The sequence below is a fragment of the Capricornis sumatraensis genome, chromosome 1, assembly GCF_032405125.1.
Source record: "Capricornis sumatraensis isolate serow.1 chromosome 1, serow.2, whole genome shotgun sequence".
Taxonomy (NCBI): Eukaryota; Metazoa; Chordata; class Mammalia; order Artiodactyla; family Bovidae; genus Capricornis; species Capricornis sumatraensis.
Genome location: NC_091069.1, coordinates 56,818,870 through 56,825,455, shown reverse-complemented (window position 1 = coordinate 56,825,455; position 6,586 = coordinate 56,818,870). Strand labels below are relative to the sequence as shown.

The window sequence follows — 6,586 nt, the reverse complement described above, 5'->3', positions numbered from 1 at the left end:
GACAAAGAGTGGAATGATTAAGATTGATGGGGGCTCTAACTGGATCCATTTTGCCATGGCTCCCTGGCCCTCGCAGGCTCTCAACAATCACATGAGATTTTAGGAATGCATCACACAGAATTGATTAATGAAAGGATATACCACATAGAACTGATTTGTTAAATATCACCCCTCCCTTACCCTCTGCCTCCAACATACTCCCTAGAGTACTACAGGCAGGGAAGACCTAAACTATTGGGAGGAATCCCTAACACTTTTCCAGAGTAGAATTCGGCTAAGTCCAAAAAGGGTCTTTCTTTTAAGGGTTTTGGGAAACTAGACACTGCAATTTTATTAGTATCAGCGACGTTTGTTTGGAGCAAATTTAGCTCCAGGAGCTGCGCAAGAGGGGTTCCACCAAATGCCCCATTTTTTTCCATTGTAGCAGCTTGGCCAAAGCATTCAGTTGTTGGTGGGGTCAATCCTAAGGTTCCATCTGGCATCATAGTGGCATCATAGTGGCTGGTCCTGGAGGAGCGCCTCTGTTGTTTATGCCCATAGCACCTCCCATAGCCATCTGACCCATCCATATCTCTTGCTCTCTCGCATCAGGGAAGATTCCCTGGAATCCTTCCTGCTGTTGTCGCATCCTTTCTTCTTGTTGCCGCCGCATCTCTTCCTCACGGCGCCTGAGCTCCTCCTCCTGCTTGAGCTCCAGCTGGTTTCGTTTTTGCACTTGATTGTGCAGCTCTTCCATCCTCCGAAGTTCTTCTTGACGCCTCATCCAATCCTGCCTCATGAGCATGACCTGGTGCTCATGGCGAGCAGCCTCCATCTCCATCTCCAGCTTCTCATGAGCTTCCTTGATGTCTCGGTCCACTTGGTCCTGCTGCTGCTTTTCCATCTCAATAAGTACCTTCCAGCGCATGGCCTACTCCTACTCAAAGGAGCCAGGCTGTGTGAATCTGGGTGGCTGTTCTCGCTCTTCGTGAAACTGCTGATTCTTTATAACCAGCTTCTCTGGGAGTCCCTCTTCATCATCTAACTGGTCCATGGGCTCCACAGTCACAGGTCGAGGAAATGTGGTTAGCAGGAAGGAGCCTTCACTGCATCTGTCCAGAGCTTTCCAAGCAGCTGGCTTCCCTGAGAATTCAACAGTGCCTTTTCCTGAGGGCCTGCCTCGATCATCCACAATGACTACAGCCCTCTCCACCTGGCCAAACACAGAAAAGGCCTCCTCCAGCAGTTCACTGGACACATACTGAGGAAGGTTTCGGACTGTAAGGGATGCACTGTGGCAGGCAAAGCGCACACGCAGCTGCTTTCCACGGAGTGGCATGTTGTCCAGTTCTACTTTGGCAATCTCCGCTAGGGTTCATGTTTCCAAGCGGATAAAGCCAAAGCCCTTGTCCTTATGAATGAAGACTTCGCCTGCCTTCCCATATCGTATGTGAAATAGATTGCCAGTCCAGCTTCAATGCATGAGACAGGGCGCTCAGGGCCAGTGCACTGGGATGACCCTAAGGGATGGGATGGGGAGGGAGGTAGGAGGGAGGGTCAGGATGGGGAACACATGTATGCCCATGGCTGATTCATGTCAATGTATGGCAAAAACCACTGCAATATTGTAAAGTAATTAAAATTAAATTAAAATTAAAAAAATTTTCAATTAAAATTAAAATTAAAAAAAATTTTTTTAATCCTCTTGTTTATGGATAAGATTGTCTATTTATAAAACCAAAATAAACTACAGGTGAATATTTAAACTTAAAAGTATTTATTTATTTTTGGCTGTGCTGGATATTTGTTGCTGCATGAAGACTTTCTCTGGTTACAGGGAGCAGGGGCTACCCTGTGTTGCAGAGTAGCTTCTCATTGTGGTGGCTTCTCTTCTTGCAGAGCTTGGGTTCTAGAGAGTGGGGCTTCAGTAGTCATGACTCAGAGGCTTAGTTGTCTGGGGGCATATGGAATTTTCTCGAGCCAGGGATCAAACCTATGTCCCCTGAACTGGCAGGCAGGTTCTTAACCACTGGACAACCAAGGAAGTCCCCCAGTGTCACTTACCCTTATTCCTCACTCTCTTCCCCTGGGATTGCCCTCCCCAAAAGCTTTTTGCACAGACTCCTTTGTCTGTTTTCAGGGGAACCCACAAGATAAAGTAAAAAAGGCACTTGACACAATTCAAACTTGATTTTATATACAACTACCCAGTATTTATTAAGTACTGCTTATTTAACTTCTATGTAGAGTACATCATGAGAAACGCTGGGCTGGAAGAAGCACAAGATGGAATCAAGATGGCCAGGAGAAGTATCAATAACCTCAGATATGCAGATGACACCACCCTTAGGGCAGAAAGTGAAGAGGAACTAAAAAGCCTCTTGATGAAAGTGAAAGAGGAGAGTGAAAAAGTTGGCTTAAAGCTCAACATTAAGAAAACTAAGATCATGGCATCTGGTCCCATCACTTCCTGGCAAATAGATGGGGAAACAGTGGAAACAGTGTCAGACTTTATTTTGGGGGGCTCCAAAATCACTGCAGATGGTGATTGCAGCCATGAAATTAAAAGACGCTTACTCTTTGGAAGGAAAGTTATGAGCAACCTAGATAGCATAATAAAAAGCAGAGACATTATTTTGTCAACAAAGGTCCGTCTAGTCAAGGCTACGGTTTTTCCAGTAGTCATGTATGGATGTGAGAGTTGGACTGTGAAGAAAGCTGAGTGCCAAAGAATTGATGCTTTTGAACTGTGGTGTTGGAGAAGACTCTTGAGAGTCCCTTGGACTGCAAGGAGATTCAACCAGTCCATTCTAAAGACTAGTCCTGGGTGTTCTTTGGAAAGAATGAAGCTAAAGTTGAAACTCCAGTCCTTTGGCCACCTCATGTGAAGAGTTGACTCATTGGAAAAGACTCTGATGCTGGGAGGGATTGGGGGCAGGAGGAGAAGGGGATGACAGAGGATGAGATGGCTGGATGGCATCACCGACTCGATGGACGTGAGTATGAGTGAAGTCCGGGAGTTGGTGATGGACAGGGAGGCCTGGCAGGGTGCAATTAATTCATGGGGTCACAAAGAGTCGGACATGACTGAGCGACTGAACTGAACTGAACTGAACCCAGTATTTAGCATCTTATCTTATTAGTGTAGAAATATTGAAATTAGAAACAGTGTTACTATCTCTATTATGGTTTAACATCATTTCGGCTATATTAGTCAACACAGATTATATAAGGGCAAGCATATTAGATAAGAAATATAATATTGAAAAGAAAGAGATAAAATGATCTCTATTTAGCAGCGTGGCCAGTGGTCCCATCGATCTGTCTCTTGTTTCAACAGTGTTTGGAAGGAACAGACCTAGGGCTCCATACTCTGACCACCCTGCAGCCTCCTCTCCAGCCACAAGTCCTAGACCACCTTCTTGGCCATTCCCTGCCTCTGGAACCAACCAACCCTGAGGTTAGCTCCTTATTGCCCACCAACCAGGAGCTCCAAGATTCATCAGGATTATTCCACTGAGATGGAGGCCATTTCAATGGCCTGGTCAGCCTGCATCTGCTGGCCTCCTATACCCACTTCTTTCTGGACTTCTATTCTGACCACAAGGATGTGGCTCTAGAAGGTAGAAGATCCTTCTTCCGAGTGTTGACCAGAAGAAGCCCCAGAGTACCTCATGCCTCTTGAAGAGGGAAAATCAGCACAATGACTACACCCCCTTCAGGACCTGCAAAAGCTGTCTCAAGATGAAAGGTGTAAAACCCTGGACACCATGGAAGACTCTATGGCCCTGGAGAAGAACTTGAACTAGGCTTGTGGGGATTTGCATGCCTTGGGTTTGGTCCATACATCCTCCACCCCATCTCTGTGACCCCCTGGAGAACCGTTTCCTGGATGAACAAGTGAAACTCATCATCAAGAAGTTGGAACACTACTTGACTAATTTCTGCAGGCTGTCCAGCCCTAGTCTGGGCTGGGAGAGTATCTCTTGAAAAGTCTTAACTTCCAGAAGGACCAGGAGTCACCAGAGCCCAGCAGCCTTTGAGGAGTCTCTCTGCTCCCCACCTGACATCAGAGCTTCAGCCTGATCCTGTATCTATAGCCACTAGGCAGCTCTTTAACCACCCTGGAATCTTCTCTTAAGCCTTAGACCAAATGGAAACATTAATGTTTCCCAGCAACAAACAGACAAAAGCCCTATCTCTCTTTGTAGACAATTGTTTAGTTGGGACACCCAAAAGGATTGAAGGAAAAACTATCACAAACAATAACATGCAGAAATCAGTAGCCTTCATGTATATGCTAAGCAATCAGAAGATATAATGAAAGAGAAGATACATTTAAAATAGCAAAAGTAAAATAAAATATCTACTGTAGATCTAAAAGACATGTGCCAAACCTCTGTGAGCAAAATCGATGAAAGACACAAAAGGGGACTGGAACAAATAGATCCATCTCGCTTTTGGATTGGAAGATTCAGTTTGTAAAGTTGTCAATTCTCTGTCAAGTAAGTGATATACTTACTAGTTATGATCTCAGTGGAAATTATCATTGGGTTTTGATTGTTTATTTCGTAGGGTTGAACAAATTTGTTATGCAAAGATAATTCTTCCAAAAGGAAAGAATAAACAAGCAAAAATTGCTAGTAAAATTCCTTAAGAGAAAAGTAGAGTTGAGCTCTTGAAGACATTAAAATGTTATAACTAAATGTTATAATTAAAACAGCATAGAAGTGACACATGAACAGATAGACAACTAGAACTGAATAGAAATCCAGAAATAGACCTAGGTGCAAAAGGAAATTTGGCATACAAGAAAAGGTTGTATTTCAAATCAGTGGGGAAAAAACTTTTAACAAATGGTATTGAGACCATATGGAAAAAAGCAACATGAGATTCATTCTTTTGATAAGCTGGAATAAACGGTAAATGAATAACAGATCTAAGTATGAAAAATGAAAACACAAATACTAGAAGAAAATCTGAGAGCATTTCTTTATAGCCTGGGAGTGGGGTAAACATTCATAATTTCACAAATCAGAAGAAGTAGAAGAAAAAAAACTGATAACTTTCACTGAAAAGACATAAACATGCTTTGTGGGAGATAAATTAGAGAAATAAAGAGACACACAGAGAGAGAACCATACATTTTCAAAAGACAAATTGACAAATGGGGAAAAGGTATTATAGCTTGCATCACAGAAGGCTAATACTTCCAATATATGAAGTGTTCCTGATTTTTAAAATAAGAAAAATATACAGGCATAGTAGAAAAAAATGCAAATGGCAAAGATGCTCAACCTATTTCATAAGATTGAAGGAAATGCTTGTTAATAAGGGAAGTGCTTGTTAAAATTACCCTGAGATAATATTTCTCCCCTATCAGATTGGCAAAATCCAGAAGTTGACAGCATACTCTGATGGTGAGATATAGAAAGTGAGGCTCCCCCATTACTCACGAAATGCAAAGTGATATAATCTTAATGGGTATCAACTTGGCAATATCTAACAAAATTAAATATGCATTTGCTCTTAGATTTAGCAATCCTAGGAATCTATCAGGACTTCCCTGGTGGCTCAGATGGTAAAGTGTCTGTCTACAATGCGGGTATCACAGAGTACATGCTTGCTAAGTCGCTTCAGTTGTATCCAGCTCTTTGCGATCCTATGGACTATAGCTAGACAGGCTTCTCTGTCCATGGGATTCTCAGGCAAGAATACTGGAATCAGTTGCTATGCCCTCCTCTAGGGGATCTTTCTGATACAGGGATCGAACCTGTGTCTTTTATGTCTCCTGCAGGTGGGTTCTTTACCACTAGTGCCACCTGGAGAGTCACAGGTAAAACTATGAAATGACATACAAACATGAAGTGTATTGCAGCACTATCTGTAAACAATGCAAATATCTATCAATAACGACTGGTTGAATGTTGCCTCTATGAAAATGGAGTACTATACAGTTATAAAAAGCAGTGAGAACAATCTCCACTGCTATGATCTAAATTGTGTTCCTTCCCTCAAAATTCCTATGTTGAAGCCCTACTCCCAGTGTGATAATATTAATATTTGGAGATGGAGCGTTTTGGTAATTAGGTTTAAATGAGGTCATGAGGGTGTGGCCCTTATTATGGGATTAGTGCCTTATGAGAAGAGGTACTAAAGGGCTTACTCTGCTTGCCATGTGAGGACACAGTGATCAGGCAGCCTTCTGTTAGCCAGGAAGAGAGCTCTTACCAGAAACTCATCATGCTAGTGTCTTGACCTTGAACTCCCAGCCTTTACAGCTGTGAGAAACTTAATTTCTGTTGTATAAACTGACCAGTCTATAGTATTTTAAAAATATTTATTTATTTGGCTGCATTGGGTCTTAGCTGCAGCGCACAGGATCTTCGATCTTCTTTGCAGCATGCAGAATCTTTGGTTGCCACAAGTGAACTCTTAGTTGTGGCATGTGGGATCTAGTTCCCTGACCAGGGACCAAACTCAAGCCCCCTGCAGTGGGAGCGTAGAGTCTTAGCTAACGGACTACCAGGGAGGTGGCTTTTCTTGTGGCAGTCCAAGCTGCTTAAGATACCTATCTACCTATATGCAGTGATCCCAGGATATATTG

The 6,586-nt window shown here is 42.9% G+C and overlaps 1 pseudogene; it reads right to left on the bottom strand.

The window, feature by feature from the left end:
- Window positions 1-339: 339 nt before the first annotated feature.
- Window positions 340-3,655, bottom strand: LOC138074907 (non-POU domain-containing octamer-binding protein pseudogene; annotated as a pseudogene).
- Window positions 3,656-6,586: the final 2,931 nt, after the last annotated feature.